The sequence below is a fragment of the Engraulis encrasicolus genome, chromosome 1 (genome assembly GCF_034702125.1).
Source record: "Engraulis encrasicolus isolate BLACKSEA-1 chromosome 1, IST_EnEncr_1.0, whole genome shotgun sequence".
NCBI classification, from domain to species: domain Eukaryota; kingdom Metazoa; phylum Chordata; class Actinopteri; order Clupeiformes; family Engraulidae; genus Engraulis; species Engraulis encrasicolus.
In genome coordinates this window covers 53,860,179-53,872,112 of record NC_085857.1, presented here as the reverse complement: position 1 = coordinate 53,872,112, position 11,934 = coordinate 53,860,179, and positions in this window count along the sequence as shown.

Sequence of the window (11,934 nt, the reverse complement as noted above, 5' to 3'; positions counted from 1 at the left end):
ATTTTAAAGGGACACTGTGCAGGAAATGGTCAAAAAGGGTACTGCAACTATGCTGCTCATTGAAACTGGGCTTCCAAATTTGATCTTTACATGAAAGTTTTCCAAGAAATAAACAAATATTTTCTAGTATGGTCCAAGTAGAGTCATTTATGCAGATTAAAATGGCTATTTTGGGAAATTCAAAATGGCGGACCATGGAGAAGATCCCCCTTTTCATTTTTGAAAAGTGCAAATTTCCCAGTCATAATGAATACTTAGAATTTGATGATGGTGGTAATTATTCATGAAAAAGGTAATACAAGTGAACGGGCAGCATGAATTCTGGAAATAAACTACTAAAAATATTACACAGTGTCCCTTTAAATGGTTTACTACCAAAAAAATGTGAATTCTGACATGTCCTTGGCCAGACACCTTTTTTTGAAACCACCCTTTTTATGTAAAAGCCACATGTTGTTAAAGCTGCACTTTCCTTGTGTATGTTGTTATGGCCGTAGCCAGCTATGAGGACAGGGAGGTTTTGACCTCCCTCATTTTTAAGAGAAAATAATAAAAAAATTGATCTCCATTTTTGTGTTTCAATTGATGTCTATGACACCGATATTTGTATATAGGTGAGTGGATGGTGCTATGAAAGGGATCTTTCTGTCTTTTCCAATGATATGTATCTCATTTCAGCGTTCACGAGTCTGTGAGAAATTTTCATCAACAAACAGTCCAACATAATTTACCTAATAAATAGGTTTTAGATATGTATGGAAATAATCCCTGTGACTCTTGACATATTCTCACTTCATTATTGAACAGAACATCAATTATATCCATCTTCAGGTCTGTAATGCACAACCAACTATATTGACCAGCACATTATGAACTAGTTAGAAACTTTATTTGTCTCTTAAAAAGTCAAGGCATGTTGTTATCTAGAAATGAAACAAACAGAACAAAGCAAAACAAAAACAAACCAGATGTTATCTGCCTATGACAAAACCAAACCAAATACAGAATACAGTAGTATGTACTAGGGATGCACCGATACCGGCACCCGATACTGCTCATTATACTCGTACTCGTACTCGTCAAGCACTTGCCGATACCAGGAACGATACTGCTATTACACAAAACAATGCAAAATCTTGTCACGTTCTGTGGACTTGAAAGCAGCATGCAAAAAAAGTGCCACCTGATACATTTACTAACGTTTAAATCTACATGGACATGGACAATAAAAATATCACAGGTGAAAAAAAACAAGGTCATGCATTTATTTTCATTGTATTTTGGTGGTAAAAGGTATCGGTATCGGTACTCGGTATCGGCAAGTACACAAATGAATGTACTTGTACTTGTATCGGTTTTCAAAAAAGTGGTATCGGTGCATCCCTAGTGTGTACAGACATTTTTGGGGACAATGATCATGTCATCATGTCAACATGGACTATAGAGTAGCCTACATTGTTAAAAAAAGAAAAAAAGAAAAGAAGCGAATATTCAAAAGGTCCAGTAGGTCAAAAAGTTAAGTGCTGGAGCCCCACCTCATTTTAATCTGTGCACGCCAGTCACAGAATACAGAAAACTGGAAAGCTGTAGCCTGGTTTTTTACTATAGTTACAGTCTTGTACTGATTTCATTTGTTTAGAGTTTCTGGAAGGGTTGCAATGAGAAACCATTATTGATGGGGGGGAGAAGTCTGTTGTAATGTGTGTCTGATTTTAACCAAATGTTTAGTCGTATGTAACGAGCCACGGCCCGTTTATATTGACATCATCAATAAACCGTTTATAATCAGGTTTTTGGAGTAACCGGTTTATTCAAGTGCTCATATAGACAGAATAAACAGTTTAAAATAATCAGTTTGTGGCAGTTATCGGTTTCCGAGAAATCCAATTCGCACAGATAGGTTTTTGGCTAATAAACTGATTTCTCAAGGCATGCATACACCGTAAAACAGGTTATTATTGGGTTATTGCCATTCTAGAATGATAAGCAGCCAATCACAAGCCTTGAATTACAGTTTCATGTCACCCACTTAAGTGGAACACATGCAACCGACAGACTGCATGTAAGGGCTTCCGCACACCGGCTCCGACAAAGTGCTGAGCACTGTTCAGCTAAAGTTCGATTCCATTGTTTTCAATAGAACCACGCACACTGGCGCCGATGTCCGCGGACATTCACCGATGTCGAGTAGCGATTAGAGACAAGTTCTATTTTGTCGGCGCCGCCCGTTGACTATAAATGCAGTGTTCGGGTGAAATTGGGTTTGGAGGTCCGAATTATGTCGGAAGCGAAAGTGCGCCGCAGTGCTGTCGGAGCCAGTGTGCGGCCGGCCTAAACTGCAATAAACAGTTTACTCCAATAACCTGTTTATTCCAATAACCTGATTATTGTGGCAATGTAAACGGGCTCAGTGTGTAGTGGACAGCACTGAAGGCACAGAGGCTTGGAAACGGTCTTAAAGACAAAGTGTCATTTCTTTAGTAGTGTATTTCCAGAATGGACACCGGCCTCCAAAAGAGTTGTCGCCTATCCATCTGTTTGGAATAACAGCTAATAAACTGACTTTCATTTAATCATTTGGCTTCAGAAGTCACTCAAATGAAAGCTACAACCCTCGCGAATGAAAATGTATGTACAAAAATAAATATCATGCACCAAAGAAAGATCGACCCTTTAATGAACACAGACAGGGCAGATTTTCACAAGACAAAAGTTTTGTCACCTATCGAACATAATGTGAAAATGAGCAGATAAGTCACTTCAAAACACTTCAAATACGCAGATCGGGTGTCATACTTAATCACTGATTCAAATGTATTTTGGCTCATGGCTCATGTATTTTTTCCAAATTCTTCACCTTTAACACCAAATAAGTCTCTCCCACTGTCCTGTCTCAAAAAAGCCAGCCATGTCAGGCCTAATTCTGACAAAAAAGGCTGATGGGACTCATACTCTGAAGTCAAGATCCCAAGATCAACCATTTTAGAACTGATGGCATCAAAACTATATGATGTTGGAGATGAAAAAAATGAAAAAAGAGAAATGGTGCATAAAGTGAAACATGGTACGGATACAGCTCTTATGAGGAGCTGCATGCATGCTGCAGGTGTTTGAGGGCTTTTATCATTGATTAAATCATGAAGTTAAACATGTATTGCTCTACGAATAGCGAATATGTCACCATCTCTCATTGAACTCCATTGATTTTCATTGTGTTGCTTTCCATGATTACAATGACTCTAAACATACACCTAAGGCCAAAGTTGATTTTCTGGAGAGGTGAGAGTGATTCAGTGATTAAGTATGACACCCGATCTGCGTATTTGAAGTGTTTTGAAGTGACTTATCTGCTCATTTTCACATTATGTTCGATAGGCGACAAAACTTTTGAAATTCTGCCCTGTCTGTGTTCAATAAAGGGTCAATCTTTCTTTGGTGCATGAAATTTATTTTTGAACATATATTTTCATTCGGGAGGGTTGTAGCTTTCATATGAGTGACTTCTGAAGCCAAGTGATTAATTGAAAGTCAGGTTATTAGCTGTTATTCCAAACAGATGGATAGGCAACAACTCTTTTGGAGACGGGTGTATGCTGCCTATTTACAAATATATTTTCGGTTGTTGTTGTTTCTCAGGAATTTATAAGTATGCATTATTACTCTGAAATGTGCAGTTTGCATACAGTAAATTTTCTCTGTGTCCACCATTTTAAATGTCCAGTCACAAAGACATTTAGACATCTCTGGCTGCAAAACCCACAGTGCTTTGGTCAGACCAGCAAATATTAGTCTTTTTACTCTGTAAATATTCATGAAAACATGAACATTGTGAATGGGCATCATACGTTTTGAAAATAAACAACTAAAATGGCATTGTCCACCTTTAAACTTCTGTCTGTCCAGGTGGAGGATCTTTAGGGCTTCTGGAATTGTCTGTCTTCTTCGGGTCTCCTGAGGTCTGTTTTGACTTCTCCGGCACCCCAGCAGCCTTCACAAGGAGAATAGAGATGATCGTAAAAACGAACAATAATAGTAATACTGGGGGTATATTAAGAAGGACTATTCCAAGAACATGGGTAAGTGTTTAACCTGGCTTAGTTAACTGGCATGAGGTGGTAAATCTGGTAATAGACAGTCTGCAGGCATCCTTCAGTTAAGAAAACTCAATTTACTTTAACCTGCAAACATAATTTATTATTTATTTCACCATAAATACAGGCCATGAATCGGAATTACTGACCATATGATTCCATTATTACTCATGCACCGTTAACTAAGGTCTGATTCATATATGATTGGAAAGATATGGTATGATCTTTTTCTGCAATGTTTACACATGATTTATTAACATTTGTATCTCACACCCTTAATTAACCCCTGATATACCATATTTATTTCATAGTGAATCATTATTATTTCAATCATGAGTCATTCATCATTATGTATTGACTATGTATTGATCAGTCATTACTTCAGACATTATTCCGTCATAGCTCAGGTAACCTTATTGTAAAGTGTTACCGTTCTTAGTATACCCCCCTGATGTAATAACAAATGAACAACAACCAAAATAATATTAGCAATTTAAGTGTTTGTGTGTGTGTGTGTGTGTGTGTGTGTGCGCATGTGTGTGCGCACAATGGATGGCCACTGATCTCATTCTGACAGTAATTTCCTGCAGTTCACACAGGCTCCTGTAGAGGGCGAGCACAGGCAAGGCAAGGGCAGAATAAATTGATGTCAATCCAGTTCAGTGTTTTTCTAACCGTATAACAGTTTCATCCTCTGCACATGCCCACATTCTGTGTGTGTGTGTGTGTGTGTGTGTGTGTGTGTGTGTGTGTGTGTGTGTGTGTGTGTGTGTGTGTGTGTGTGTGTGTGTGTGTGTGTGTGTGTGTGTGTGTGTGTGTGTGTGCAGTGCAGTATACAGAGTATGTAAAATGTATGTAACACAGTGTGTAAAATGTTCATGTGTGTGTTTACCTTTGGCCCGTCTTTGACCTTTGGTGTTGCTGTGGCCTTTCCATCACGGTCGGCTTGTGGCCCTCCACCACTACTAGTCCTCTGTGGCCCCCCACTGGTGCTTTTCAGGGCCCCCCCGTCACTGCTGTTCTGGAACCCCCCATTGTTAGAATTCTGGAATTCTCCCCCGCTAGTTTTCTGTGTCCCCCCACTGCTAGTGCCCTGTGGGGCCCCATCACCAAAGGCACCCTGTGGGCCCCCACCACTGGTGCTGCCGGGGTTCTGGGCCTTCATCTTTTGGTTCTTGAAGGTGTATTTCACTTTTTCCGCCTCCATCTCAGCCGCACGTCTCTCCTCCTTCTTCTGCTTGTAGCTTAGGTATATACCAGCCACACTGGTGAGGAGCTGGCATGCAGGTGGACACAAGCACACACAAAAGGGCAAGGACACACACACACACATACACACATACACACATACACACACACACACACACACACACATACACACATACACACATACACACACACACACACACGTAAATGCCAAGAACAGTGTAAATGGTCCGTAAAACTTGTAACATTTGCAAAATAGAGACAGCGTTAATACGTCAAAAGAAAAAGGATTCATTAATAAAATGTTGGCATTTTGCCTGGTGGCTACTGAGTTGGTTTTAACAGTAGCCCCCCACACCCAGTGACATCGCTTGATGACTCTATAATCTCTCCCCTAATTAGTCAATATTTATATTGATCCGTCCCCCACTGCCACAGATTGGTCAGTCTATCCAGAAGTCCCTCCCCTCGGTGGCAGCGATTGGCTCACCTGCATGGCATGCTGTGCGTTGCACTCGTTATTCTCCAACCAGCCTGTACCTTAATCAACACTCATCCCTCTTGTGGTTGGGTCTTTACAATGATCCCTCCCCCTTAGTGTCACCGATTGGTCAGTCTGTCCGGAAGTCCCTCCCCTCGGTGGCAGTAGGCTCGTTTGCAACCACGCAGCAAAAGATTTGATCAAAACGTGATTTGCTTGGTCATAAAAAGGAGGGGATAACTGCGTCGGATTTCAACAGCGGCAAAGAAGTTGGATCTATGGGTCTGTGTGTGGAACTACCTTTTTTGACAGCGGGTGTACCAGGGCGCCCTCTTGTGGAATTAAGTCATCATGGCGCTAATTCCATGACGCGCTTACCAATGTCGGCACATGCTTTTGAAATCCGAGACTCTCTCTGCTTCTCGAGGAGAAATCGGATGGTCTTGAGGTAGAGACACAGGTTACCACTCGGTGAATCATAGTACAACACTTAGTTAAATTTGTGATGATTTGGCCTCACTTCCATGTAATAATTCAGTTAATTAGTGCTCACTTTAGGCTATTCATTTTGTGTTTTGGGACCAAAGTCGTCATTCAGATAGGACCGTTTTAAAATTACTTAACAGCGCCAACCCATCCTGCGAGGGTTGAACCCAGGTGTTCAATATGTAGCTTTACCATGGAGCGCCAACCACAAAGGCCGCTCTGTTTCGTGCACTCTCAAACATAAAGGACAACATAAGTCGCTCGCAACGGGTCTGTTTCCACATTAACCATCAGCAACTAAAGACTTCCCGTGTTTCGGTGCAGTTTCGAACCAGGGACCTCATGAATGGAAGTCAGGCGCGCAACCACTACTCTAACCGTCGAGCAGGCGGCCCGGGGAATAGTACTGTTTTTGTAACCTACGGCATACACTCCTAACGTGGCGAAGATGGAGCATCTGACAGGGTGGTTTGTTTCTTTTTTTTTACTGTTGTAAGTGGGTTGTGCGACCATACATATGGATGATACCACTCTGAGTATGCTGCATTTGAGCATGAAATGCATTTCAGCATGTAGAAAATGAAGCACGTTCAACTACACACACATGAATCACATGAGCTATGAACACCAATCACGGCAGATTCCTCACATCATGGAGGAGGTCTTCTGCCCAGCGCAGTAGGTTTTTGTTACTGCGTGGCAGCTTGACAAAACTTTTGTTCCCGCGATGGTTCAACGACATGTGTCACGACTGCCAAGCAGAGGTCACTCCCTTCAACTGCGTCGTGAACGGCAAATTCTAACCATGATGCTTCACGCGGACACACTGAGCATGCTCGCTGCCTAGCAAATTTTCAACTTCGTCAAAATTACGCCATCACGAACGCCCTTAGTGATCCTGCATTACATTACACTTGGCTGACGCTTTTATCTGAAGCGATTTACATTTATTTAACAGGCAATTGGTTACAGTCCCTGGAGCAGGGTGGGCTTAGGCGCCTTGCTCAAGGACACCTAAGCCATAGAGTGAGATAGTTGAGTGGGAGGATTGGATTTAAACCTGGAAAGGTGGGTTTTGAACCTGCAACCCTCTGATCTAAAGCCCATCTGCTTAAACACTAGCCTAACCACGGCTGCCGCCACTCACCTGCAAGGCCTGCTGTGCGTTTTGTTGGTTCCTCTCGACACGCAACTGCGGCTGTGCATTACTCTACACTCATCCCTACTGTGATTGGTCAGTCTTTGAATTGATCCCTCCCCCAGTGTCACCGATTGGTCAGTATGTCCGGAAAGTCCCTCCCCTCGGTGGCAGTGATTGGCTCACCTGCATGGCCTGCTGTGCGTTTTGCTGGTTCTTCTCGGCCCTCAGCTGCGCCTGCTGCGCCTCGCTCTGGGCCTTCTCCTCGCGCAATTGGCTGATCTGCTCCCTCAGCTCCGCCTCCTGGTCCTTGAAGCCCCGCCTCAGCATCTGCTCCTGCTCCGCCATCTTGCTCTCCAGCGCCCTCTGCTGCTCCGCCGCCAGCAGCGCCATCTCCTCCTCACGCTTCTCCTGGAGACCAACACATGGGTTCACAGTGTTTATCAACACGATGTTGTGAGGAGGGGCAAGACACTGGAAGCCAACCACGTGAGCTAATTTTTTGACCAACAGAGGTTGAGTTGTGTGCAGTACGTTTCGCGCAATCAGGGGGAAACAAACATTTAGAACCCATGTATACAGTAACATAAATTTAGACATAAACACACACACTATGTACTGTATTTAACCACCACCAGCAGTGACATCTCCTCCTCACGCTTCTCCTGGAGAGAGAGAGAGAGAAAGATGCATCAATAACACACACACACACACACACACACACACACACACACACACAAACACACACACACATGCAGTGTTGGGCGGTAATGCATTACAAAAGTATTTAATTACTATAATGCATTACTATTTGCTGTAATGCAGTAATGCAAGCCATTACAGGAAAAAAATCTGTAATATTTACTTAGTTACAATGCTAAAGTTACAATTGCATTACAATGACCTGGATTTTAGTGGTATTCAGTGTGGTGGGTCAGAAAGAAGCTATTCCTGAACCTGGTAGTTTTTAGTCTGCATGCTGCCAAAAACACCTCCTGGATGGGAGGTAAAAAAAAATCATGACTCATGAGCTTGATTCACACTGTCATAAATAGATCCATATTTAGGCCCACAGTTCTTTTGGCGAAAGTAACTAAAGAAATGCAAAAGTAGTGTAATGCCTAAAGGTACACTGTGCAGGAAATGGTCAAAAAAGGTACTGCAACTATGCTGCTCATTGAAACTGGGCTGCCTATTGCCAAATTTGATCTTTACATGAAAGTTTACTCAGTAATAAACAAATATTTTCTAGTATGGTCCAAGTAGAGTCATTTTTGCAGCTAAAAATGGCTATTTTTGGAAATTCAAAATGGCAGACCATGGAGAAGATCCCCCTTTTCATGTATGAAAAGTGCAATTTTTCCATTCATAATGAATACTTTGAATATAATTTGATGATGGTGGTAAGTATTCATGAAAAAGGTAACATTAATGAATGGGTAGCATGTATTCTGGAAATAAACAAATAAAAATCTCACACAGTGTCCCTTTAAATTTTAAATATAGTGATATTGTGGTGGGATTATTGTGAAACGACACTAACATGTAATCAGTAATGCATTACAGTTTTTTGAGTAACTTGCCTAACACTGCAAACTAGTTACATACTATACGTATATAACCTCCTCCAGCAGAGCTACCTCCTACTCACACTTCTCCTGGAGACACAAAGATATAGTCTATCAATACTCGCACGCACGCACGCACGCACGCGTAAATGCTGCACATAACACACACTCACACTCAGACACGAAAGTACATAATAGTCTATGTTCTAGTTTAAAGTTCTGTTTCAAAAGCACTAAACTTAACCTAAATTAAGACATACAATGTTTTGAGGATCTTTTTACTTGAGAAATGTTTTACTTGTTAGTGACACACAAACACACATATACACACACACACACCACACCTGTAGTCGTCGGAGGTTGTCCTCGTGGCTCCTCCTCTCCTCCTGCACGAGTTTTTCCAGTCGAAGGCGCGACTCCTCCGCCACCCTGTTAGCCTGCTGCAGCAGCTCCTTCTGCTGGGCAAGCTCTGATGACAAAAACAACACGTTCAATCAATCACAGCCTTCCCTGACCTCATCTCACACCAGACATCTGACCAATCACAGGCCTACACGTATATTAGGACTCCTCTGCCACCCTGTTAGCCTGCTGCTGCAGCTCCTTCTGCTGGGCAAGCTCTGATGACCAAAACAGCACCTCTTGGCCCTACCGTGGCGCTAACGGTAGGACACTCGTGTACTACGTGGCCGACCCGGGTTCGATTCAGACCCTGGCCCTTTGCCGACCCTTCCCCGTCTCTCCCTACTCGCTTCCTGTTACTTCCTTCCCTGTCCTGTCTCGTACTATATATAAAAAATAAAGGTTTGAAAAGCCTAAAAAAATATGCTTAAAAAACATCACCTCCAAACAATCACAGCCTTTCCTTACCTCATCTCACAACACAGAACAATCACAGCCCTATATTAGGTCTTCAAAACATGCCTGACTAATCTCAGTTCTAAGTATACAGTACATGCTGTAGGTCTTTCAAACATTTGTGTTAGGAGGAGGGGAAAGATACGAAGGAGCCAACCATGTGAGCTAATTTTTGACCGACAGCCGTTTCCAACAATCAGAGGTTGAACAGTGCACAGCCAGGGTTGAATTGTCTTTGAGCTGTAATATATCTATATAACATTGCTCCAGGGACTGACACCAATACTCTGTGCCTAAATAACAATAAATCATGATTAAAAGGTATCTACTAAGTACACATAATGTAATGTACAGTATGCACAGTGATGTAAGAGTTGGATTAGAGAGTTATGGTTCAGGGGGTAACAGGTTCGAATCTCACCCTAACTCGTAGCAAATGGCTGAATTGCCCTTGAGCAGCAATGGGTTATTGAATCATTTTGACCAGGGTTCACCTGAAAGAGGGGCAACAGACTCAATGTGACTACTCTGGGGAAGGAATTAAATGAAATGGAAAATTAAATTAGTTAAGATCCCTCCTTAACCAGTAGGTAAGAGATGGTGCCCTTGAAAAAGATACCATTGCTCCCCATTGCTCCAATGATTCAAACAAATACCATGTGCTTGCCAGTCGCTTTGGGTAAAAGTATCTGCTACTTTTAAAGTAATGTAGTGCATTTATTTCAAATGAAGACAGCAAAGCACACCATCCAATATCAATATGTGTGCCTTCCATGGTGGCAATGTGACTGTCGAAAGAACACACACACACACAATTGAAATGAAGGTTTAAAATTCACTAACTCATTTATTCTCTTGTTGGTGTTCCGTCAGATCATTTACAGTTGATAAACATTTCAATAACAGAGGAGAGCAGGTGTTGCACCTGCATAACATTATGAAAGAAATAATAAAGAAAATGATATAACATAAAAACAAAGAAGGCACTTCTAGAGAAAGTGGAGTATATCCAGGGAAGGATCTCTTACTGAAGTTTCCCAGTCATCCCTTGCCCGTCACCATCAACGTGGAACTGCACATTTGTGAGGTAACGATACGCATGAATGGCCATCCGGATACTTTGCTCGTAAATGTGTGTTACGCCCCTTTGGGGGGGAAAGCAAACCGAATTAACTTATATGCTGCAGCGGCTAGCCTAAATGAACACAGTCCATGCTTCAGTCACGGCTGTCTGGCTACATTATTTGAGCAGCCAGCAACACAACCCATTTTCGGCATGTTGCGCGTGAACAACGCTAGTCTACAGGTCCTTGTCTTTCGTTTATTCTTTCCCAACACCACCAATTGACTTGCATTGGCTGTTTTCCTCCACAAAAAGGCGTAACGCACATGGAAAATATCACACCGTTCATGCGTATACAGCTCCAGGCCTTTTTATTAGAATACCATGAAAAAGTTGATTTATTTCCATAATTCCATCAAAAATGTTAAACTGTCATGCATTGTAGATTCATGGCCCAGTTTTTTAACTATTCCAATCATTAAATTGTTTACTTTTATATACGCTGGCCTTCCAGCTCAAAAAACCCATGAATTGGGGAATTCGCAGCATTAGAATATTGTTATAAAATAAAAATTTTCTTCATCAAAATTCGGGTCACATTAAATCAGTTGAAATTTGGTACTTTCTACATAACATGCAATGGTCAATACTTGGTTAGGACATTCTCTGTCTTCATAATGGCCATGATGTGTTTAACATTGAAGTCAATGGCAAAAACAGTGCATGGGAGTTATGGAAGCCCAGAAATCCTTGATGCTTTGTTGTCAGCTGTTCTTGTTTGTTGACCTGGTGCCCCACACTTCACTCTTCAATATACCCTGTAGATTTCCATGCCACGTTTAGGCGCTAACTCACCAGTTTAATTCTAAAAAAACAGAAATGAAACCCAATTCATTTTCAATGGGGTTTCATTTCTGTTTTTTTAGAATTAAACTGGTGAGTTAGCGCCAAAACGTGGCATGGAAATCTACAGGGTATATTGAAGAGTGAAGTGTGGGGCACCAGGTCAACAAACAAGAACAGCTGACAGCAAAGCATCAAGG